General features: G+C 47.5%; 1 protein-coding gene across 1 annotated transcript in view; it reads right to left on the reverse strand.

The window, feature by feature from the left end:
- The window catches only part of LOC138565596 (zinc finger protein 271-like), an 81,548-nt gene that overhangs the window by 32,342 nt on the left and 24,275 nt on the right, over window positions 1–24,931 (reverse strand). The gene's annotated exons all lie outside the window — the stretch shown is intronic.

Below are 24,931 nucleotides of genomic sequence, written 5' to 3' on the forward strand. Positions count from 1 at the left end.
GCCCGTTCCCACGAACAAGACGGACATGAGCTAGTGTAAGATACTAACACTGTAACATTTCACCTCCCGCAGTGTATCACTGCTCCCAGCATGACCCGGCCAGCGAGGCCTGGGTGAAAAAGAGAACTGTAAAACGGTCCTCGGATAAAAGCAAAAGTTCCGAAATATTAATGCCAAGACTACTTGCAAAGCGTGCATGTCTCCACAAAACTTCTTCTATTAAGGAAACCTGTAAAATGTATAAACATGGTAGAATGCATGCTTACATGACATTAGCAATGAAGAATCCACACCACTGCAGTTGTGTGCTAACAATAAAAGAGCGTTCCAGGGGACTATTCGTTATGTGTATCCTTGAAAAGCTTACACCCCATGGTCCTGCGCCATAACCGAACTAATGCTGCTCGAGTGCAAGGGAAGACGAATGTAACCATACAGAGGGCTCATGTGAAGGACGCGCGAGAATGCACCTGTCATGCGTGTATGTCTAAGCCCCTTATGTGCCACTACCGTCACGTACGGTGGAGAGTCATTTTCTATGTGCTCCACCAACCTCACTACTACCTCACTTACTGCAAATGTATATGCATATAACAAAATGCTGTAGTTGTTAAAACATAGTGTACAAATAATGTGCTCAGACTGGCCATATTTGAGAGACATTTAGCAAAGTTAAAATGTATGTTTTCGAGTGATCCAAATGAGTATTATAGAGTGTTCAAATGTTTATGATGTTTTCACCTAAAATCGGCAACACACGAGGAAGATACCTTTGTGAATATGTGCAAGGCCATTCCCCCTCCCACCCTTCGAAGACTGCCAAACAAGAGAGCAGAGGCCCGCGCTGCGCTGCTCCACCTCCCCCAACTAGGCTGGAGCCGCTTCAAAGATTTGTAGTCCCCTCTGCAGCACCCAAGGCCACGGCCTGCCACCTGCATTATTTACAGCACAGCAGTAAACCTCCGCCTGAATACACAAATCCAAAGGCGCCCCCTCTTAAACCCCACAACCCACCGGATCACCTTAGACTTATGGCCCCTGTAAAATTAGGACACCCAATACTGTGGCAACATACAGCAGCTCATTCATAAACGACTTCTAACAAGACAGAAAGACATGTACCGCCTGTCCTATGCCCTGAGACTTAGCCCCTCGACCTATGGTACCGGTCAACAGGACACTGGTAACCACGCACTGATGAATCACTATCAAACCCCTCACAAGGTGCATTCCTCCTGTGTTGCATTAACCTGTAGAATAACCTATTGAAAGATTTACTAAAGAAGATAACATTGCAATGACTGAATGACTGCGGTGTGCATGGCATAGGGCAAAGAAGTCAGGAAAAGACATTCATCTCTGACACTGGCCACAATGGCACAAAAACACCGCCCGGATGAACTCAGCCGACCTGCCAGGCCCAGCCCAACCCACGAGGCTGACCAGTGACGTCCTCCAGCCAAGGCCAACCACATCGCAGCAGCGCCTATAGCTAGTCATCGCCACCCAATCCCATTGAACTTGTGCCCCTTATAGTATGTAGGTTCTGATGACGTTTTTTGTAAATATATACGCCTGTCTTTGCTATTGTCAGACAGAGCGCTCTCAGAGTTTGCAGAGTTCTTTGCATGCCCTATTCTGATTGATAAACTCCCATTTACGCTCACCCGCACTCTGTCTTGGCCTTATTCCCATTCTGGGAGAGTCCTTCATTGTCTCTCATTGCGGGGAGGATCGTGCTGGTTGGGGACGCTTGCCTTCACCTACCTGCCACTTCCCCTTACGCTCCTGTAAGGCCTTGGCAGGCAATGACTGGCACTTCGAGAAGTCGTCGGTAGCATGACTTTCGCCCAGACACCACAAGCAGATACGGTGTGGGTCCGTGATAGACATTTTGGACTTACAGTCCCGGCATGTCTTAAATCCAGACTGCAGAGTCGGTGGGGTAGAAGATGAAGACATTTTCTTCGAAGAAGATAACACAAGATGCGCCGAGTTCTAGTAGCAAATGCTCGAGGCCATCGAGGGACATCGACCTGACGCCATCGACGCAGGACGTTCTCTGCCAAAATATTTCCGAAGCAGCACAGCTGTGGACATTACATGCCAAAGATGTGGAATATGTTGGAGGACACAATCCATTCGAAATTGTTTCCAGAAAAAGGACTCCATCTTGGCCCATTCCAAGCCAACCTCCTGGACCTCTGCCCCGTAGGTTAGTTTTGGAACTAGCACCTGGTTGTACATTTTGAGTGCTGGCAGTAATGAAAAGCGACCATATTCTCTGTCCAGCACTCAAAGTTGAGCAACCACTGAGATAGCATCCAACTTCAAGGCCTGATTAGCGAGACACACTGATCGATTTGATCACCACACCAAGATAACTGAAGTCAGTGACCACCTCCAGCTTTTTACCATCAATGTACAAGCCACAATTCGACCTACCCGAAAAGATCTTTTTGCAGCTAATAACTAGAATTTTAGATTTGGTCACAGTGATATCCAGTCCAAGGTGCCTAAAGAACTCCTGTGTCTGCATCAGGGATTTCTGGAGGCATATTGCAGTGTGGCCGAGTAACACAAGATCATCAGCATATAAAAGATGCTGAAGTTTCACGTGGCCCAACCTCGGGGGGATTAACACCTGTACCTTCCAATGCTGCCCTAATTCCCAAGATGTATACATTAAACAAAAAGTGAGCTAGGACACAGCCCTGATGCAAGCTGCTATCCACCGAAATACACCACAAATACATGCCCTTTTTGTCCAGCCTGCCTTGATTCTGACATCTTCATGCAGAAGTTCCAGCAACTGATTCAAGGCCTCCGGACATCCCCATATCCTAAGCATTCCCCAAAGCCTTGTTCGATCAACACAATCAAATGCCTTAGAGTCATCAAGAAAAGAAAGCGTCGATTGAAGAGCTTGTTTAGAGCTGTGCTGGTTCCCCTGCGGAATCCAGATTGATATGGATCCAACTTGCTGGCAAGTGTTGCCCATCGTTCAAGTGCATGCAACAGGAAGCATCCAAGTCCCTGGATAAGCCCTATCGCCCTTTTTGGTTTTTGGTTTGATTAAACCGCATCGGCACACACATTTTGTTTGTGAGTGTGAATTAATTTTATCCTTTTGGGATCAGCTATCAGAATGTGGTCTTTCACCAGTCAGTAATCACGGATTGTGTGCTAAATGCTGGTGAATTCATACATATCTGGAGCATAAGAGGCAGAAACCAACAAAGATTTCAGTTGCACTGTACTGAAGCTTGGGAGTGAAGCAGAAACAAAAATTTCTAATTTCAGAGCTTGTAGACAAGCCCAAGTCAGACAGTTAAGTGGCAAATGTGGGCAGGTGAAGTAGATTAGTTAAAGTGACCGCTACAGAGGAGGATTCATGGCTCCTCCCTTGTGATAGAACACGTTTCTCAGCCCAACCCCAACCCCAACCAGGATAAAACAGGAATATGATCCACTTCCTACCAAACATCTACAATTCCGTTTGTTTGCATCTCCCATCACCCTCTCCACAAATGCCAAAAGCTGTGGTGTCATATTACAAGCTGCCCTGAGAACAAACTCCCAAACTGGAGTGGTCGTGAAATTGTGCTTTATGCCCCTCATGTCTCTTATTGCTTGCTGAGAAGAACTACACAGCAACTGAGGGCTTACCGATAAACTCTGCTCTTGGCCAATGTTCATGAAAATTATTTCTTTACAAGTCTGGAAATCATTTACTTTTGTGCACACATTAATCCATGTGCACAACTGGCTAACAATAAAAGCCATTTTATGAGCATAGGCAATTAGCGAGTTATCTCTGAATGGAATTTCCTCTTCCTCAGCTTCAGCTACTGCAATTATTTACAAATAATTATAAAACTGCAACTTAATTTTTTAACATGTATTAGCTAAAACATATGTTTTGTAGGTGGTTTTAAAAGAACCTAGACACCAACCAAGACTTCAAGAGGCATGAACATGTTTTGTATCACTGGAATAAACCTTCATCATACCTCATGTGGATGGCAAAGCATTCAGATATGACCCATTCTTTGCCAAAAGTAATAAAGGCAGACAAAAGGAGTACACTGGAAAACATGCCAATAAGAGTTCATGTATGTGTCACTCAAATCACGGAATTCAAGGGCTAGGAGAACATGCCTCCCAATTTGTGTCAAGAGAATAATTGCATCACAATTGCAGCACCACAAGGTAGAATAATCAGAATGTATGTGCCACTGCTTGACATCATTACTCTGCCCCAAGAACAGAGCAGCCTCATTATCTATCCTACAGAAAATCAAAGGACCAGGCGCTTTTGCTCCCTAAAAAAGTAGAAAACAGTGGTGATATAGAAGCCTAAACCCTGCTTCCAGCCGCACAGGTCTACTGGTATTTTCTGATCAGTGGGGTCATAGAAGCCTAAACCCTGCTTCCAGCCGCACAGGACTACTGGTATTTTCTGATCAGTGGTGACATAGAGGTCTAAACCCTGCTTCCAGCCGCACAGGTCCACTGGTATTTTCTGATCAGTGGGGTCATAGAAGCCTAAACCCTGCTTCCAGCCGGACAGGTGTACTGGTATTTTCTGATCAGTGGTGACATAGAAGCCTAAACCCTGCTTCCAGCCGCACAGGTCTACTGGTATTTTCTGATCAGTGGTGACATAAAAGCCTAAACCCTGCTTCCAGCCGCACAGGTCTACTGGTATTTTCTGATCAGTGGTGACATAGAAGCCTAAACCCTGCTTCCAGCCGCACAGGTCCACTGGTATTTTCTGATCAGTGGGGATAGAGAAGCCTAAACCCTGCTTCCAGCCACACAGGTCCACTGGTATTTTCTGATCAGTGGTGACATAAAAGCCTAAACCCTGCTTCCAGCCGCACAGGTCTACTGGTATTTTCTGATCAGTGGTGACATAGAAGCCTAAACCCTGCTTCCAGCCGCACAGGTCCACTGGTATTTTCTGATCAGTGGTGACATAGCAGCCTAAACCCTGCTTCCAGCCGCACAGGTCCACTGGTATTTTCTGATCAATGGGGTCATAGAAGCCTAAACCCTGCTTCCAGCCGCAGAGGTCTACTGGTATTTTCTGATCAGTGGTGACATAGCAGCCTAAACCCTGCTTCCAGCCGCACAGGTCCACTGGTATTTTCTGATCAGTGGCGACATAAAAGCCTAAACCCTGCTTCCAGCCGCACAGGTCCACTGGTATTTTCTGATCAGTGGTGACATAGAAGCCTAAACCCTGCTTCCAGCCGCACAGGTCGACTGGTATTTTCTGATCAGTGGCGACATAAAAGCCTAAACCCTGCTTCCAGCCGCACAGGTCCACTGGTATTTTCTGATCAGTGGCGCCATAGAAGCCTAAACCCTGCTTCCAGCCGCACAGGTCGACTGGTATTTTCTGACCAGTGGCGACATAGAAGCCTAAACCCTGCTTCCAGCCGCACAGGTCTACTGGTATTTTCTGATCAGTGGTGACATAGAAGCCTAAACCCTGCTTCCAGCCGCACAGGTCTACTGGTATTTTCTGATCAGTGGTGACGTAGAAGCCTAAACCCTGCTTCCAGCCGCACAGGTCTACTGGTATTTTCTGATCAGTGGTGACATAGAAGCCTAAACACTGCTTCCAACAGCACAGGTCTACTGGTATTTTCGGAACAGTGGTGACATAGCAGCCTAAACCCTGCTTCCAGCCGCACAGGTCTACTGTTTTTTTTCTAATCAGTGGTGACACAGAAGCCTAAACCCTGCTTCCAGCCGCACCGGTCCACTGGTATTTTCTGATCAGTGGCGCCATAGAAGCCTAAACCCTGCTTCCAGCCGCACAGGTCCACTGGTATTTTCTGATCAGTGGGGTCATAGATGCCTAAACCCTGCTTCCAGCCGCACAGGTCTACTGGTATTTTCTGATCAGTGGTCACATAGAAGCCTAAACCCTGCTTCCAGCCGCACAGGTCTACTGGTATTGTCTGAGCAGTGGCGCAGAAAGCGGCTCTGGTAATATTGCATTTTGGTATGAGGGGGACCTTCAAGGGACACGTCCAGCTCTTATTTAGCATCATGTACTAAGCGCAAAGATATATGGAATAAAAACACATCTGTCCTAGAATTAAATGTTTCCACTCACCCATAAAGCGTCCCATGGAAATCGTGATTTACCTTTTACTCCAAACTTCAACAACTGGTGGAACACGGTTATAGGAAGTGAAATTTCTTGGCACGCAACATGGACTACAGTGGTCTTGCCCATCCTTCCCTACTCCAGCATAAATAAGAGCCTCAATGAGTAACCCCAGGAAACCCTTCAAAGAACTAATCAGGTTTGCCTTAAAAGTTAACACCTGTACTTCCCAGCAGAATAACTATGCAGTACCTATTCCTGTAACCTGCAGTACCTCTTCTGCAATTCATAGTTAACAGTTATACGAGGTATAGGAGATGGTAGAAGCTTTACAGATGTGATTATTGATAAGCCTCAGCATTTGCACACAGGTAGAAATCAAAAGGTGCAGTATCCTAGACTGCATTATTGGATGGTGTAGACCTCTAATAACAAACAAAGAAAGTACATTTCTTTAATGGTAGTACACTGCTGAAACTTCAGACTGTGTTTTTGAAAGTGTCTATTTTGTCCATCACCACCAAAGATTGTGTCTCCAGCCTACATAATCGACCTCCCTCGATTGTCTACTCCCTCACCACCCAGATCCTGGGTTGACCTACAATACTAGTTGACAGGGAACATGAAAACAGGAGATAGGCTCCGCTGGGGATTGCTGCAGTAAAACACTCACTGGGTATTTGCATACTGTGACGAATCATGGGACCATGTCACTTCTCCCCATACGGGACCCGTTCCCTGTGAGGCTAGGTAGGTGAGGCCGCTACCCAACATTCCCCTCAGGGGTGGTAAAATGTGGAAGGACCTCACAGGGAGAGACTCCCTTCATGGGGAGAGGGACTCCCGTTGCATGGCGGAACTCCCTAACCCTCTAACTCCCGAGACTCCATCTGATAATACTACTGTATGTTACAGTAAACTTTCTGCCCTTCTTTCTATAACACCTAATGTTGTATATTCTCAAAGTACTGTGAAGAAGAATGAAGGAGTTGTGCTGGTCACTCCTTTAGAGAAGATAGGAAATAGTGGGAAGAGGTGATCCCAAGGAGGCTTGAAGAATGAATCACCCAGCCAAGAAGAATAAAATCTGACAAGGGACTCCAAGTAGGAGAGAGCCACAGGGCTGAGGCCTGCGAACCCGATAAGTTTGAATTCAAAGAGAAGACCACTGTCACGAGAAACAAGTCTGTCCTTTGCAGAATGCTGGCAGCAGACTACAGGGGGCAGAGTCTCTGGGGTAATCTCCCTCGTTTTAATACTTGTCCCACGATTTAACAAAGTGTGACAGTTAAGGAGCACATCGAGAGTAATCTCCCTCATTGCAGTGCTTGCAAGGAAGAGTGCATCAGGAGTAATCTCCTCCTCCCTAGTATCCCTATTGAGACTATTGTATCAGCATTTAGCATCAAGAATAAGCTCTCTCGATATAGTAGTGACACCAAACCTGTTATTGGAAGAAGCCTCAGGAGTAATCTCCCTCGTCTCAGTACTTGGAACCAATCTGAACAAAGCCTGATACAGGGTAGCAGTAGGAGGGAGTTTCCTCAGAGAAAGAAGGAGTGTATTATTTTTGAAAGTACTTTATAAGAAGCTTGGAATAAGTTGCTAGGTCTGATAAAAATCATAAAAGAATGTATTAATATTTTACTAAGATGGTGAAGCGTTAGGGTGCACGTCTCCGTCCGTCCCGCTCCAACCAGCGGCTCTAAATGTTGCTGTTCTGCGGTCCCGGCAAGCTACAAGTGCAGGGAAATAGCCAGCTGCATTGTAGAACGTTGTGGGATGACAAAGCTTCCTTAATAACCTTCAGGCTGTGATATTGCCAGCAGCGTAGCAAAGAGAAAGGCTCTGCGATGCAAGAAGGAGGGTGCAGCCCCAGGGGTGGCGTGCCCGAGCCCGCTCTGATGTCAGACAGTGGGCAGCTGAACGTAGGTGGCTGGAGGCAAGTGGTGGGTGACACCGGTTGGCAGCGCCCCCTGTAGACTGGGCGGTGAGTTGGCACCTGCACCATCAGAGAGCAGGAGGGAGCAGCAGATGTTGAATGCGCAAGTCGCAAGATGGTGGCCCACTGCAGAGTGAATGGAACCTGGTCGTGAAGGAGTGGTGCTAAAACGCATGACCAAAAACAGCAGCAACTGAGGGCTTGGTGGTGTGGTGTGTATGGGCCCCTCCCATTGCAACCTTGCCCCCAGTGTGCTCTGCTGAACTGATGGTTGAAGCTCCTGCTGATATCAGAGGAGGAGCTGCAGAGTGCATGGGCTGCTGCTGTCAGGCGGCCGCTGACCCAAGGAGTCGAGGTGTTGGAGGCCCAAAGCAGGCGAGGGAACAAGGAATGGAGTGCATGGAGAACAATGCAGTGAGAAACTCCCCGAACTGTTGAGTCCCACAGTGGAAATTGGACATTGTCAGGAGCATTCGGAAGGGCGGGAAGGTGTTACGCTGAGCCCAGCCATCATGCTGGCACCCTGCTGAATAGTGCACTGCACTGGCCTCCAGATGCTGAAGGAGCACCAAGTCACCTGATTCGTCTGGCCTGTCTTTCTGCTAGACTGCCTGGCGACTCTGCTGTGCATTGTGTAGTTTCTCTGTCCATATTTTCTCCCTTTTTCTATATCTCTGCTCTCCCCCTCCATGGTGCTCTCACCCAGCTACTCTAACTGCTATTCTATTACCTATCCTCTCTCTCTTTCGAAGTCTGTAAGGAAAAAGTTCAAGAAAGATCAACTGGTCTCCAATCCAGTTTTGCAAAGGTAGCGGGCGCCCCTCTCTCGAAAGAACAGACCTGATAACCTGTTCAGTGGTTTTTAACCACTTGAGAGTTCGCAGCCACTGCTTTTACTCACTGTGCCTTTCACAGATGGGAAATATCCATTTGCATATCAGTCTTTGTCCTGCCCAGGGGCAGTCCAGCACCGAAATGCAATGGCAATTCCAACCTGAACGAGAGTACCACCACCAACCCCATACACGTGTTTCACCCTTGTTGGGGATCATCAGTGAGGTGAAGCTGATGCCTCTCTAAGCACAGTGAGAGGGAGACCATGTCTGGTTGCCCCCAGGAGACCTAGGATTACCAATCCCAGGTTCCTTGAAAAATAGTTTTGCAAAGGTAGCGGGCGCCCCTCTCTCAAAAGAACAGACTTGATAACCTGTTCAGTGGTTATTAACCACTTGAGAGTTCGCAGCCACTGCTTTTACTCACTGTGCCTTTCACAGATGGGAAATATCCATTTGCATATCAGTCTTTGTCCTGCCCAGGGGCAGTCCAGCACCGAAATGCAATGGCAATTCCAACCTGAACGAGAGTACCACCAGCAACCCCATACACGTGTTTCACCCTTGTTGGGGATCATCAGTGAGGTGAAGCTGATGCCTCTCTAAGCACAGTGAGAGGGAGACCACGTCTGGTTGCCCCCAGGAGACCTAGGGTTACCAATCCCAGGTTCCTTGAAAAATAGTTTTGCAAAGGTAGGGGGCGCCCCTCTCTCGAAAGAACAGACTTAATAACCTGTTCAGTGGTTATTAACCACTTGAGAGTTCACAGCCAATCCAGGCCTGCCCATCGCTGACACCAACCTCAACCCTTCTTCCAGGCAGACTGTCACCAACATCCTCTTAGTCGTTCCCTCCCCAGACCTTTGGATTCCCCAAATTGTCTCAGTCCTCTCCCCTTTCTCTACTTCGCACATTAATGGTGGAACCTGATGAGTAGAACTCCAGGCACACTTCCCAACCTCTAGGAGTATCATTAATGTCCACCACAATGGCATTGTCATGGCCCAGGGCACGCAGCCAAACTTCCTCCTCCTTGATAGGCGTCTTCCGTCTCTCTCATCAACTCCACCCTTTTCCTGCCACCCCTCAGTCGCCATCGCTACCACCGACGGGGGTACAACATTCCTGTACCCCTTATCGGAAGACCTTCAAAGGTGGCAACCAGCTCCACTTGGCTACCTCCAACTCTCGCTCTGCCGTTAAACACTCTTCTGATATCTGTCACCCCCTTGAGGACTTCGACCTTGACGTACCTACTCTCACCAAGACTTGGTTCACTGCCAGCTCTGTCTCTGTTTTTTACACACTCCTCCTGGAGGGCTACAAGATCCTCTCTAAGCCCAGACTTAAACGGCCTGAGGGCAGAGTGGCCAGATTTCCCTGAATGGGTGTCTGCTCCTATCATACCCATCCAGACCTACTCTTCCTTCGAATGCATCGTCTGCAGGCTTGGTGTCTCTTCGATCATCTTCTCTTATTGCTTCCACCTTCAAACTTCTCCTCCTTGGAGACTTCATTGACTTTCCTGATTCGGCCACTGGACTCTTCCCGCAGCTTTTGTGACTTTCCATCCCTCCCCATTCATCCCGGACTCAGCCGGACATACCTTGGATGCTCGCATCTCAGCAGACATCCCCCATCCTCAACCCTCTCACTGCACCTCTCTCCTGGTCTGACCATGCTCTCCTGTCGACTCACCTGGATCTTTTAGGTCCCTCGGCTAAGCCTCTGCCTGCACTGCCAGTCTCCATCTCAGCCATTCGACTGATGAAGCAAGTGTGAGTTGCTGCTTTTTCCGCCACTTTCATTCCCCCTCCCACTCCTACTACGGACTCCCACACTGACTCTGCCCTTGCTAATATTCATCTCTCTATCACCAACACCCTGGACATCCTTGCCCCCATGATAAGGATCCGCATGAAGCCTGTCTCCAAGTGGAACACCCGGCATGACTCTGGCCTAGCCTCAATGAAACGCAAGTGCAGAGTTGCTGAGCGGAAGTGGCGGGCATCAGGCACATCCTTTGACAGACTGGCCTGCCGCCTGCTCCAAAGGCAATACAGACTCCCCATCCGCTCGAAGAAGAGGGCCCATATCCAAGCCAGCATCACTGGGGCCACTAAACACATGCACCTCAGGGAGGTGGAAGAGTGAAGAGCTCGAGTACAAAGATATTTCCGAAGAGAGATGTGGGGGTATTGTGGTCCCAGGCCCCAGAAGGCCTTGTGGACAATGCAAAGGGTCTTGAACTTGATCCTTGCAGCCAGTGGGAGCCAATGGAGAGTTTTCAGGGATGGAGAGATATAATCCCTGGACTTGAGGCCAAGGACAATCTTGCAGTCCTGTTCTGGATGAGTTGTAGAGGACGGAGAGTAAACACAGGCAGATTTAAAAAGAGGCTGTTGCAGTAGTCAATCCTAGAGAGAACCAGAGCTCTGGAGACAGAGATATTCTGGTGGAAGGAGAGGAAAGGAAGAATACCTCTGAGGAAGGGCAGTTGGTAGTTAGACTTCTTAGAGATGTCACAGATGTGAGGAGAGAAGGAAAGTGTGGAGTCAACGATGACCACAAGGTCCTTAGCCTCACAGGTGGGAGCAGGAAGAGGGCCAAGGGTGGCTGGCCAGAGAGTGTCAGGGAAAGAGGGTGCAGGTGTGCCGATGAGGAGCATCTCTGTCTTACTGGCAAGCAGGCAGAGGTCATTGGCTGCACACAACTCCTGGATTGCATACAGACAATCTGGGATGAGGGAAGGAGAAGAGGCAGCAGAGGGGAGCCTGAAAGCGAGTTGAGTGTCATCCGCATAGCACTGAATGTTGGGGCAGAGAACAGCAATGCGGTGGGCGAGAGGTGCCAAGAATTGGTTGAACAACCGGGGTGAGAGGTTAGACCCCTGGGGAACACCACAGGTAGAGAAAGATAGAGGAGAGGAAGGACCCAAGTTGGACCTGAGAGGGTCAGTCCAAGAGGAAAGAAATCAGCCAGGCCATAGCCTGATCAGTGATACCCAGGTTATCATGGAGGCGGTTGGGCAGGATGGCATGGTTGACTGTGTCAAAGGCAGGAGAGAGATCAAGTAAGATGAGACCAGAAGGGAGATTAGAATCAAGGTTAGAGAGCAGGTCTTCACGGATGTTCATGAGAGCAGTTTCTGTGCTTCTGGCTGCTCTGAAGCCAGGCTGATGGTCATGGAAACAAACAACAGATTCAGTGCGACGATTAAGCTGGGTGATGGCCAGCTTTTCCAGGAATTTGCCCAGGAAAGGAGGATGGATATAGGGCGATCATTAGCCGGACAGGGGGTTACGGCTGAGTGTTTCTTGAGAAGAGGGTGCACAAGAGAGTGCTTCAGGGGGTAAGGGAAGGTTCCAGTGGCAAATGAGTGGTTGCAGAAGTTGGCCAAGGCTGGAGAGAGGGTATCAATGTGGTCCTTCATGGTTTTGGAAGAACAAGGAAGAACCTGTTTTGACAAGGCTTGCTTAAGATTGGACTGGTCTAGAAACCCCATCAGGGGTGAAGAGAGAAAGGCAATGAAGGCAGGGGGTGGCTGCCCAGGGGCCAGAGGAGGAGGAGAGAGAAGTAGGAGAAGCAGGAGAGGAAGGGAGGGTGGACATGATGTCATAGGTGTTACAGATGAAATGAGAAGCCAGGAGGGAACAGAGGAACATGGTGCCACAAGTTTCTCCCCTTCTCACCCGTTTCTCTTTACTTGCGACCTTCTTGGAAGTGGCTTTTTTCTTTTGTACTGTCAGAGACTTGTATAGGCCTGGGCGCGGGTCTTCGGATTCCAGCGTGAGTTCTCCGGCTGTCCTTCGCCGGGTAGCGTTCAGTATCCAGGACGGAGATAGAGTTCCAGACTCGGAACGAACCAAGGGGCCGTAGGACCGAGCACAGGATAAATCCAGGAATAAGCCACGGATAAGAGGTAAGGAAGGAAACGAACAGGGGTCCAGGAATAGGAAGAAAGGAAAAAGGGAATCAAAGAGCACGGGAGCGGGCTGCGACAACACACATCTAACTACTCCAAGCAGTAGTGTTGAGACGCGCAGAGCCGCTGGGGTATGGCTGTTTTCTAGGAAGTCGAAAGTAATGCGCAAGGGCTGGTGTGCAGCGTTTCGGAACTGTTGGCCATGTTGGAAGGATCACAGAGTTCATACCGCGATGCATCATGGACCATGAAGTCCAGAATGGACGAATTCGGCAGTTCATGACAGTATGCCTCCTCCTAAACCCTGCACCTCTGGGTTTGCCTGGGTGGATTCGATGATATCTTTGTATCAAACGGGGGGCATTCATGTTTGAGACAGGTTCCCAGGTGCGCTCGCTGGGAGGATATCCTTTCCATTCAACCAGATACTGGAGTTGGCCTTGTCTGTATCTGGAATCACATATCCTGGAGACCTCGAATTCAAGTTGATTATTGATGAGTACAGGAGTAGGTCTTGGAGCAGTTCGGGTGGATTGTACAAATGGTTTTAACAAGGAAGTGTGGAAGACCGGGTGAATCCTTTTCCACGATTCTGGAAGTTGGAGTCGGAAGGCCACTGGATTCATGATTTCCTTTATAGAGAAGGGCCCATAATACTTGGGGGCCAGTTTATTTGGTCGCAGATGTCGAGGAAGAAGTTTCGAAGACAGCCAAACCGTATCTCCCACAGCATAAGAAGGGCTAGGTCTCCTTTTGGTGTCAGCATATCGTTTGACACCTATTCTGGCCTTTTCCAGTCGTTCCTTGGCATCTTTGTGTATGTTGACCAGTGTTCCAATCCAGGAATCGATCGCAGGAACTGGGGTCGGATGTGGAAGAACAGATGGTAGAACTGAAGGATGAAATCCTTGACTGCAAAAAAATGGACTAGTCTTGATAGCTGAATGATCCGAATTATTGTAAGCGAATTCAGCCACAGGAATCAAAAGTGACCAATCATCCTGGACTTTGGTGACGAAACAGCGAAGGTACTGTTCTAGGGTCTGGTTGACTCATTCAGTTGCTCCGTTGGTCTGTGGATGATATCCTGAAGACAATGCGTGCTGGATTCCCAATATCTGACATAGTTGTTTCAAAAACTGGGATATGTATTGGGGTCCTCTGTCGGAGATGATCTTGGAAGGTAGTCCATGAAGCCTAAATATGTGTTCCAGGAAAATTCCAGCCAATTCAGATGAGGATGGTAGCTTAAACAAAGGTGTAAAGTGAGCCATATGTGTAAACAAACTGATGGGAACCATTATGGTTGTGTATCCTCTGGATGGGGGTAATCCACGATAAAATTTGTGGCGATGATTTCCCAAGGTCGTGATGGCATTACTGGTTGGTGTAAGAGGCCTGCTGGCTTTCTGTTATCATGTTTATTCTGGTTGCACACTGCACAGGATTGGACATAGGTTCTTATGTCGTCTATCATCCTTGGCTACCAGAACTGCCTCTGTATAAAATGGAGGGTGGTGGTGATGCCTCGATGTCCTGAATGGAGGGTATCATGGCATAGATTTGTAATCTTATGTCTCAGTTCTTGTGTGGGTATTGCCAGCCGTGTTTCCTTGAAGAGATATCCGTCCATCATGAGATTCCTTTGATTTTTCCCTTTGTATTCCTTCCAGAGTTCGGAAGAAGGCGTTTTCGCACGAATGTCCTCCAGTAGAGAAATGGCTTTAGCTACAAACACGGTATCAGGAAACATTTTAGGAAAGGTCCGTGCTTTGAGGGGCTCATAATCAGGACGTCTAGACAAGGCATCTGCATTGATGTTATGTGTTCCAGAAAAGTGGTGTATTTGAAATTAATATTGGGCAAAAAAGAAGGCCCAACGGGCCTGACAGCTGTTTCTACACTCCAGGGACTGTAGGACTTGTACATTTCGATGGTCCGTACGAACTTGTACTGGGTGTTTGGCACCTAAAAGAAGATGACGCCAGTCGGTGAAGGCTTGTCAGATGGCTAACAGCTACTTCTCGAGGACGGAATAATGAGTCTTGCTGGGAGTCAAGGTGCTGGATAATTATGCAATAGGATGCTCCATCTTGTCCTCAAGTTCTTGTTTCAAGAATGCTCCAATGGCATAGTCGGACGCGTCCGTTTCCACCAGGAAGGGTCGATCTATATCAGGTTGAGCTAGGATTGGAGCTCGAGTGAATTCCTGTTTCAGTTGTTGAAAGGCAGTCTCTTGAGCCGTGGACCATTGATACGGAATGTCCTTCTTTAAGAGTGTTACAATGGGATGCACTATGTCAGAAAACGCAGGTATGAATTTTCTGTAAAGATTAGCAAGTCCCAGGAAGGATTGGATCTGTTTTACAGTGGTGGGAGCGGGTCAAGACAGGATGGAGTCAACCTTGGAAGGGTCCATTGCGATACCTTTGGAACTAAGTACAAATCCGAGATAATGAACGGTTGATACATGGAAAAGGCATTTTTCAGGCTTGGCCAGGAGCTTGTGTTCGCGTAGGCGTTGTAAAACTGCTTTTACATGTTCTTGATGGGCCTGAGGTTCATTGGAGTAAATTAGTATATCGTCCAGATACACAATGACAAAAAGGAACAGCTTGTCAGAAAAAACCCGATCCATGAAACGTTGAAAAGCTGCGGGGGCATCGGCGAGACCAAAGGGCATTAACAGATACTCAAAATGGCCAAAGAGAGTTCTGAAGGCCATTTTCCACTCATCGCCTTCCTTTATGCGAATGAGATGGTAAGCACCCCTGAGATCAAGTTTAGTGAAAATGACAGCACCCCTCACTGCCTCCAGAATGTCCGAAATAAGTGGTAGCGGATAGCAGTCCTTGAGTGTGCATTGGTTGAGGTCACGGTAATCCAGACAAGGTCAAAGTTCCTTAGTGTCTTTTTTAGGAAAGAAGAAGAGGGACGCACCGGCTGGGGATTTGGAAGGTCGGATAGTACCATTTGTCAAATTGGTGTCCAGATATTCTCTGAGAGCTTTCTTTTCTGGTTCAGATAAAATGAACATTCTCCCAAAAGGAATCACCGCAGATGGGTCTGTATCAATGGCACAATCCTCTGGTCTATGAGGTGGGAGAGCTTGCACAATGGCTGTTGAAAACCCATCTTAGTATGTTTGGTACGCCTGAGGATTTTGGATAATGTTGGATACTGTTATGGATGGTTGCTTGTGCTCCTGGAAGTCCACTGAAGGACCTTGCAATGTGGCAAGAGTTAAACAATGGGACATGCAATGTTCTGAACCAAGAAACAAGGACCCTGCTGCCCAATTGATGTATGGATTGTGCTTCTGTAGCCAAGGCATACCTAAAACCATGGGGTAGTGGGCAGATTTTATGATGTCAAATCTAAGTGTTTCCTGATGGATGTTTATTGAAAGTAGTAAGTCCTTGGTTTGGGGTGTTATGGGTCCAAAAGACAAGGGTCTGCCATTAATGGCTTCAACAGGTTGTACTACCTCTTTGGTTTCTCGAGGTATGTGATGGTGGATAACCCAATCATGATCTATGAAAACGCCCATGGCACCGCAGTCCACTAGGGCCAGGATGGGGTAGGATTCTTCTTTGGTAGGTGACACAAATGTCTGTACAATCACTAGAGTGTTCTGTCCTGGAGATTTCAAGGAAGGAATAGATGAGAAGCAGTCATCTTTCTCCCGAAGCTGTGCTCCGCTTAGGATCGGGAGCTGGCGTTTCCCAAACGCCGAGGTGGCGCTATAGGACATTCTTTTACAAGGTGTTTATCAGAGGCACAATACATGCACAGTCCGGTATTAATCCGACGAATCCTTTCTTGGGGAGAAATTGGTCCTCGGAAGGCGCCTTAGTTGCATGGGCTCTGGATCTGAGGCTTGTGAAGCAGCTGTTTCTTTTGGGCAGGGATAACCTATGGCTGCCTTTGGGTATGTTGATTTAGACTTCCTTTTCTCTGACTTTCTTTCCTGGATCCGGAAATCGATCTGTAGGGAGAGGTCCATGAGAGCTTGGAAGGAACTTGGACGAGCTAATCCAATTCATCCTTTATCTCGTCATTTAAACCTCTTCGAAAGAGGGTGAAGCTGGCTTCTTGGGACCAATCGGCTTCCTTTACTAGCTGTTTAAAGCGAGTCACATAAGTGTGCATATCCTGAGTCCCTTGTTGGAATTCAAGCAATCTTTCTTCTGCAGTATAGACGAGTTCTGGACGGTCAAACATGGCCTTAAGTGCTTCCACAAACCCATCGTAATCATCCAGGAAAGGATCCCGCGTATTGACTAAGGGAGTTGCCCAGGTTAAGGCATTACCCGTGAGATGAGATATCATGAATCCGACCTTTGCTCGTGGGGTGGAAAAATAGTACGGTTTGAAGGTGAAATGTACTAAACAAGAATCAAGGAAGGCACGTAGGATGTTTGATGATCCGTCATATTTGTCCACTACTCCCCCTACCAGGACACTTTCCTTGGCTGCAGAGTCGCGAGATAAGACTAACTGCTTTAATGCCGCATTCTCAGCCTTGAGGTTTTGGACTTCAGTGGTTAATTCTTGCATACCTCTCATAAGGTCTTGAACTGCGGCTCCCATATCTGATTTTGTATCTGGTTTGAGGCGTCTCAATCGGTCACAAGTTTCTCCCCTTCTCACCTGTTTCTCTTTACTTGCAACCTTCTTGGAAGTGGCTTCCTTCTTTCGTACTGTCCGAGACTTGTATAGGCCTGGGCGTGGGTCTTCGGATTCCACCGTGAGTTCTCCGGCTGCCCTTCTCCGGGTAGCGTTCAGTATCCAGGACGTGGAGCCAGGAAGGAGATAGAGTTCCAGACTCGGAAGGAACCAAGGGGCCGTAGGACAGAGCACAGGATAAATCCAGGAATAAGCCACGGATAAGAGGTAAGGAAGGAAACAAGCAGGGGTCCAGGAATAGGAAGAAAGGAAAAAGGGAATCAAAGAGCATGGAAGCGGGCTCCGACAACACACGTCTAACTACTCCAAGCAGTAGCGTTGAGACGTGAAGAGCCGCGGGGGCGTGGCTGTTTTCTAGGAAGTCAAACGTAATGTGCAAGGGCTGGTGTGAAGCGTATCGGAACTGTCGGAACTGTCGGCCATGTTGGAAGGATCACGGAGTTCATACCGCAATGCATCATGGACCATGAAGTCCAGAATGGACGAATTCGGCGGTTCATGACACAGGGAGGGGACAGGAGAGGTAGAGACTGCGGCAGGATTGTTATGTTCCTCGCAAAAAGTTCAGCCGAGTTGTTAGATGCCGCAGAGACGCAGGGTTGAATGTGAGCTCTCTTCTTAGTGAGGACAGAGAGTCAGTATTGCCTTCGGAGCAGGCGGCGGGCCAGTGGAATAGCCTTGGAATAGCCTTGGAACAGCACCATGTGAAGCGCCCAACCTTTGGTCCCTGAAGAGATGAGCCCAGCTGACCCACGTGCGGAAAGACAGACAGCGGAGTTGAGAACCAATCATAGCCTGGTATACCCTATGCTGCAGGACCATGCATACTGTCTTGCCAACCAGCTGTGCGGGTTTAGATATTATGCATGACGGCATCAGTGATGCTGTGGCCGTTTATAATGTACGAATGATCATGTTTGAGTTAGAACGTTCTCGAGCAGCAGAGTCCTCCGCTGAACCTGTTTACTTTTGTACAATTGAACCTTGTTATCCTTGCAAGCAATCTCTTGGCCTTTTTCCCTGGAGGGTTGTATTCTTTCTGGCATGAGTATAAACTGGGACTTGCCTTCAGTTGCAATCTCAGTGCTGCATTTGGGCTGGAAGCCAGACTGGAAATCGTGGAGGAGACCAAGCTGGTTGATTCTGGCAATCTGCTGGGTTGCAACTACTTTCTTGAGAAGCTTCCAAAGGAATGGGAGGCTCCTAGTAGTTCTGCAGTTGTCTACATCCTTTATGTTAATCAAGGGTTATATACAAAGGGTCGTACGAGTATGAATAGTGAAGGTGTACCAAGCGGACTGGCATCTGAGATCATGTGTTTGTGCACGGATTTTAGGGTACACAAGGTACGTTTGTAGGAAACAAACTGCGGGGTAAGGTTCCAAAAAGAAAAAACAGAGACAGCAGGAAGCGCAGTGTCAAGGAACAAAGCGGTTTGCATGTGTCGCGCTTGCGGCGGTTTAATTACTAAATACCTGACTAATTACCTATGAAGTCAGGTCTGCTTCTTTCCTCGATATCTCAGTGTGACTTGATGATAGTCGCATTTCCAGATTGCAAGATGCACAGTTTCTGCCAACGTGCATTTAAATAGCAATTTCTGGGAGGTGAGGCTCTGTGGTTCTCTGGGTGAAGGAAGGGCATTGGCCTGTCATGGCAGCCATTTTACGATGGGCACGGATATAGGTATTCGAAGGCCCCCCATCTTGGAACGGCAGATACAAAGCAAACCATGACTGTGTAACGAACTTATCGCGGCCCATATCTTGAAGTCCATCTAGGTTGCCACAGATGTTTGGGCAGTTATCTGCTACAGGAATGTTCAGCAAGATTTAATGCAGTAACTCTGTGGGAGACTACACCAGTCTTGTTCTCTTGGCATTAGGTAGCCCACCTATTGGTATAGGTCTGTACTATACAAGTTGGTAGAGTGACTGAGCAGCAAGACTTATCTCAAGAGGGGTAAATGTGAGCTGTAGAGCTGGAGCATCGAAATCCTCAAATACAAGTATCCAAATAACACTTCACTCAAGGTTTTCTTGTAAAATAATTATTTAACGGTCAGTTTTAAATAAGTATTCTTTAAAAATGGCAATGTGCAACAATAAAAATACACTTCAAAATACTTTCTCAGAATCAAGGCAAAATACTCTTTAGAGATGCTTCATACACACTTCCTACACCCAGAGGTGACTTCACTAACTAGGACAGTATTGGCATTTATATATCACTTTTGTACTTTGTAAAATTCTGAGGTTGAAAAAGAGGAAAGGTTAAGGGGAGGGAAAGGGTTAACAGGTTCTCAGAGCATGAGCACTTATAAAATCCCCCAATGAAGCGTAGATAAACCCTTTCCCAGCAATATTAGTTAAAAACCTATGTATCGCCTATGAGGGACAGTAAGAATCAAAGTCAATGGGTTTAGAAGAGTCTGCAGGGAGCCAGGACAGATAGTCCTTTTGAACAATGTCCATGGAGCTGCGGCACTTCTTAGATAGCACAAAAGTCTTGCACACAGAGAGTTTGTTGTAGTAAATCACGGTTGGGCCACAAGCTGTTACACTTGTGAAAAGAGCTACAATAGCTCATAGAAAGGCAGCTACTGCACATCTCAACTGAGACAAGCAAGCTACAGACAAAGGTTAGAACAGTACCTTAGGTTCGAAGAAGAGGAGCCAGCTGGTTTCTGTCCTGGTTGCAGAGTTGCAGATCCTCTGTTCCTGGGCCTCAGTAGTGGGGTCCAGAGGGAGGACGGCTGGAGGACTCCTGCACTGCAGTTTGAAGGTTGGCGGCAGCTACGGGCTCTTTTCAGTTCAGCAGCACTTTGCGGTTTTAGCTACCGGCAAATCGCACCACTGCGGATCTCAGGCACAAGATGGCCTTCTTTCACTCCTTGAGTCCAGCACTCTGGTAAGGTGACTCGAGCTTGGGTCGTCCTGCTTTGAGAGGATCCTCTGGATCTTTCTAGAGCTTCTGACTTGTTTAAAGACTTTGTACTCGACTATGGGTTTCTCGACCCCTGGCACTCGGTTCCAGCAGCAGCAAAGAAGTACAGCCAGTTGGGGAAGGTCCTCCAGCAAAGTTAGTCTTGGGGTCAGTTAGTCCCACTAACTAAAGGCAAGAAGTGGCCCTTTCCAGAGCTTCTCTAGTCGATTCGGAAAAGCAGTTTCAGCACAGCAGCAGGACTTCAACAAGCAGTTCAGCTGTCCAGAGGATGCAGCAAGCTTCTCTTCATGATTCCTTTGTCGGATGTTTCTTCCAGTGGTCGACTGTCTTCAGTTCAAGAAGTCTCGCCTTTTATGCAGGTTTCTCCCATTCATGCACAGCCTAGCTGTCACTCACACAGCAGTGTGGCTGTCCTGCAAGACAGACAGCCAGCCAATCAGGTCTGGGTGCATTCAGGTTGCCTGTCAAAGGCAAAGCGAACAAAAGGGTTATACCTGGTTTGGTGTGCAGAGTAAAACCCAAAAAAGGCCTTGCAAACAAGAAATGGCACAAAAAAAACAGGGATCATTTTGACATGGTCACCCGTGGGTGTTATTCTGCAGCAGAGGATTCAGCCTGTGGTCAAAAAGCACAATGGTATGAAAACTAAACCACTGCCCCCAGCCATTTAAAGTAGTGAGGGTAATATAACAATGTTTACATGAGTAAGTGGGAACAAGGGGCTACTAAGTAACCCCCCAGCACGCCACATAAAATGGGGTGTGCTGGACCTACAAGTTAAGTCAATTTCACTTTACTATTTCTTGGAACACTAGTTCACCCAAGAAAAGGTATTTAAACCTTTAAGAGAAATCTAAAGGCTTTCTTTGCGACACTGCACTGAGGGTGCTGTGCGTCACCATACAAAAAGTAGATGCCTATGGAGTTCGTCAGACTCCAGAAACAAAGTTAACACAGAATCCAAATCTGATCAAAATACACGAGAGAGTGAGAATAAAAGGCTCACTATCTCCAGGCTTAAAGATCCAAAGTCCTAAAGTCCAGCCAAAGAGCTGGGGGTCTCTAAGGCTGAAAGGAATTAGCACAGAAATGAGAAATAGCTGTTTTGGCAGGTGTATTGTGCCCAGTGTCAGGAACGCTATTCCTGACACCTGCCAAGACTTCTCTTGTGGTTTAACTTGTCTTGCCAGGACTTCTTATGCATTTTACGGTTCCTTTGTATCACCAAAACTGCATGTACCGCTTTTGGCTCAATACATGTTGCTGCGGTAACTGTTGTTCAAAATTTGCCCCACACTTTCACTCATGCATCGATATGTCATTGGGGTTTGAATCTGTACTTTGCCTTTCTGCACTCAAACGTCTTCTATTCTCTGTATTATAAATCTCATTACATTCAAATTGATGTTGGCGTGGTTGCCAGAACGCCGGGGATCCCCACTTCCTTCTGGTCCGCTCACCAGGTCTCTCCAATGTCTCTGCTCCTGTTCGTGTTTCAGTGGGGCGGCTCTGCTGCTTTTTTCCCCACTCTGGCCCATGCAGATGTCCTTCCTGCTTCTTTCGTGGCTCTGCAGTAACACGCCTGCTTCCTCTCAGGTCCAGGTCTGGAGAATGCTGCCTCTTGGAGCTGCCGAGTCTTGGGCATTAGAGGGTCTTTCTCATGGGAAAGGCAGTGGGATACCGCATTTCGTCCAATGAAGTCATGACCTCTCCCCGGTAGTTGTCTCCTCCCATGTGATCCTCCCTCATAGCCTAGATACACCCTGGCTGCGGCGGCTGTCACCTGGTCACATGGGAGGAGGTCACTGTCGGGAAAACAGTGATGACTCCATCGGATCCAGTCAGAGGGAGACAGGGTTATGAGCACGAGCAGAGCAAAGAGGTGGTAAAGAGGAGATCAAGTGCCTTGCCTTTGCGGAAGAGTAGGCTATGTTTATGGCAAATGGTGTCAGTGAAGGAGAAGAGAGTGACGTGGGTGTTCTGCTTGTTGTTGGGTTGCAGAGCAGAGAAAGTTGGAGAGATCATCCATGAAGTTACCACTCCCCTGGGATGGCTTGTAAATAAGGTGGAATGTAATCAGGTCATTGCCAGGGTTGGGAAACCGGCATGAAAGTGAATCACAGAAGGTGTGTGTGGCGGTGAAGATTACTGTTCAGGGCCAGTTGATGGTATGGAGGACTGCTCCTCTAGTTTGACTACTGTAGCCCTGTGGTAGGACAATGTCAGAAATGTTGGGGAGGAGGGTAAAAACCTCTTTTCGTAATGAATATGGTGTTGAGAGAGTTGCTGGTTATGAGGCTTGCGAGGTGTGCGGTGTGAGTGACTGTTGAGCAGGTGTTAATTATCATTACACGGTGGATGCAAAAGTAGGTGCGAGTTACAGGGCCGTACAAGGGATACTGAGAACATTCACCTGGATTGCTGGCTGAGGCTGCTTTGGGGTTTGGCTATGTGATCTCTGGAGACGATGGGAAATGGGCTGTGGGGAGGAGATGCACAGAGATGTCCACCAGGGAGAGTGACTAACCAGTGGCTCTTTTCAGGCCATAACAGGAATTGCCCTGTTCTTTGATTGCTCTTCACTTCGGATGCCAGTGAGAGGAACGCCCGGTGAGCTGACAGTTACAAAAGGAAGGGCAGGGGCTAAGCAGGTGGGGTGGGAAGAGGTCACGTGACCTAGATCCACTTGTTTGTTTGTTTGTTTGTTTAGTATTTATTATGCGCACCGGACCCTGGGGTATAAGGGCGCAGAAGGTAAGAAGATGTACAGCTTAGAGCACGGTTACAGGTTACAATAGTTGTAGGTTTACAGGCGAGTAAAACATGGTAACAACACATTCATTTATCATTTGTTGTTGTCAACCAGTTGATCACATATTGTCTGAATTTGGTGAAAGATTGTTCTAGCCTCGCAGTGATAGGTAGTTCATTCCACAATTGAGCAGCTTTGACTGGGAAGCTAGCTCCGCCTATGGTGGCGAGTTTGAATCGGGGTACTTGGAGGCGATTGGTGTTGGCTAGTCTAGTATGTCTGGTGGAGTGTGTTCTGGTGAATCTGTCCTTTAAGTATTGTGGGGCTTTATTATAAAGTGATTTGTATGTGAGGGATGCAGTTTTGAGTCTGATTTTCTCATAGGTGGAGAGCCATTTGTGTTTCCTTCTTGTTTCTGAGATGTGTTCTCTCTTGGGAATGTTCAATGCTGCTCGGAGGGCATTGTTTTGCTGTATCTGAATTTTGTTTATGGTGGATTTAGTAGCTCCTATGTACAATGCGTTGCAGTAGTCTAGTTTGGAGATGATTAGGGCTCTGGCTAGTGTTTGACAACTGTGCTGAGGTAAGAATTGTTTTCCTGCTCCGATTAGTTTACATGTGTAAGCTGTTGATGAGGCTAGGGAATTTACTTGTTTGGAGAATGATAAGGTGGAGTCAAGGTATATACCTAACGTTTTTACTTCTTTGGCTACTTGTATGCAGTTCTCATAGATGATGAAGGAGGAGTAGTTTGTACTTAGTTTTTTAATGAGGGAAGCAGTGCCTAGGATAAGTAGCTCAGTTTTATCCTCGTTCAGGCATAGGCCATGGGTTGCCATCCATGCCTGAACGATGCTGTAGATTTTGTTCACTAGTGCTGAGTCCTTTTCGTAGTCCCCTGTGAGTGGTAGGAGGATCTGGGTATCGTCAGCGTAGTTAGTGTACACGATACCCAGGTGGTCCAAGTCATCAAACAGGGTCTTAGTGAAAATGTTATAAAGCGTTGGTGAAACGTAAGATCCCTTTGGCACGCCGCAAGTGATGGGGATGGGGTCTGCAGCTGCAGTGGGTGAGAAGACCCTCATGGTGCGGTCACTAAGGAATGATTGGATCCACACTATAGCCTCAGTAGAGAATTGTGCTGCTGTATCTAGGTGGTTACACAAGACGTTATGATCTACTAAGTCAAATGCGGCAGATAAATCTAATAGGAGGAGAAGAGCTGGTTTACCAGAATCTCGTACTTTATCTGTTTGGGCTTTAGATCAATCAATGCAGTTTCTGTGCCGTGTCGTGGACGGAAACCGGATTGACGGGAGCCAAGTAGATGGTTTTGTTCCAGGAAGTTCTGGATTTGGATATATGCCACCTTGTCCAGAATCTTTAGTAGGAACGGTACGGTAGTAATTGGTCTATAATTAGTGGGAATAGCTGGGTCTGAGGTTGCCTTTTTAAGGAGTGGGAGCACCCAGGACTCTTTTAGGTTGCTCGGGATGGTACCTGTATTACTTTCTCCACCTCTAGTATAGAGACTTTGGAGAAGTGGAATTGGGTGGTTGGAGGCGTTTTAGAAGAGGATGATGTGGCCGATGCTAAGGTCTCTCGTTTTAGTTCTATTTTTTTTTGGAGGTTTAGGACTTTATTGGATAATGCATGCTGGATTTCAGAGCACTATTTTTTATCTTTAGTGCAGTTATCTTGAGGTTTTATGGGATTT

This window comes from Ambystoma mexicanum, chromosome 1p (genome assembly GCF_040938575.1).
Source record: "Ambystoma mexicanum isolate Mex_15411 chromosome 1p, UKY_AmexF1_1, whole genome shotgun sequence".
Taxonomy (NCBI): domain Eukaryota; kingdom Metazoa; phylum Chordata; class Amphibia; order Caudata; family Ambystomatidae; genus Ambystoma; species Ambystoma mexicanum.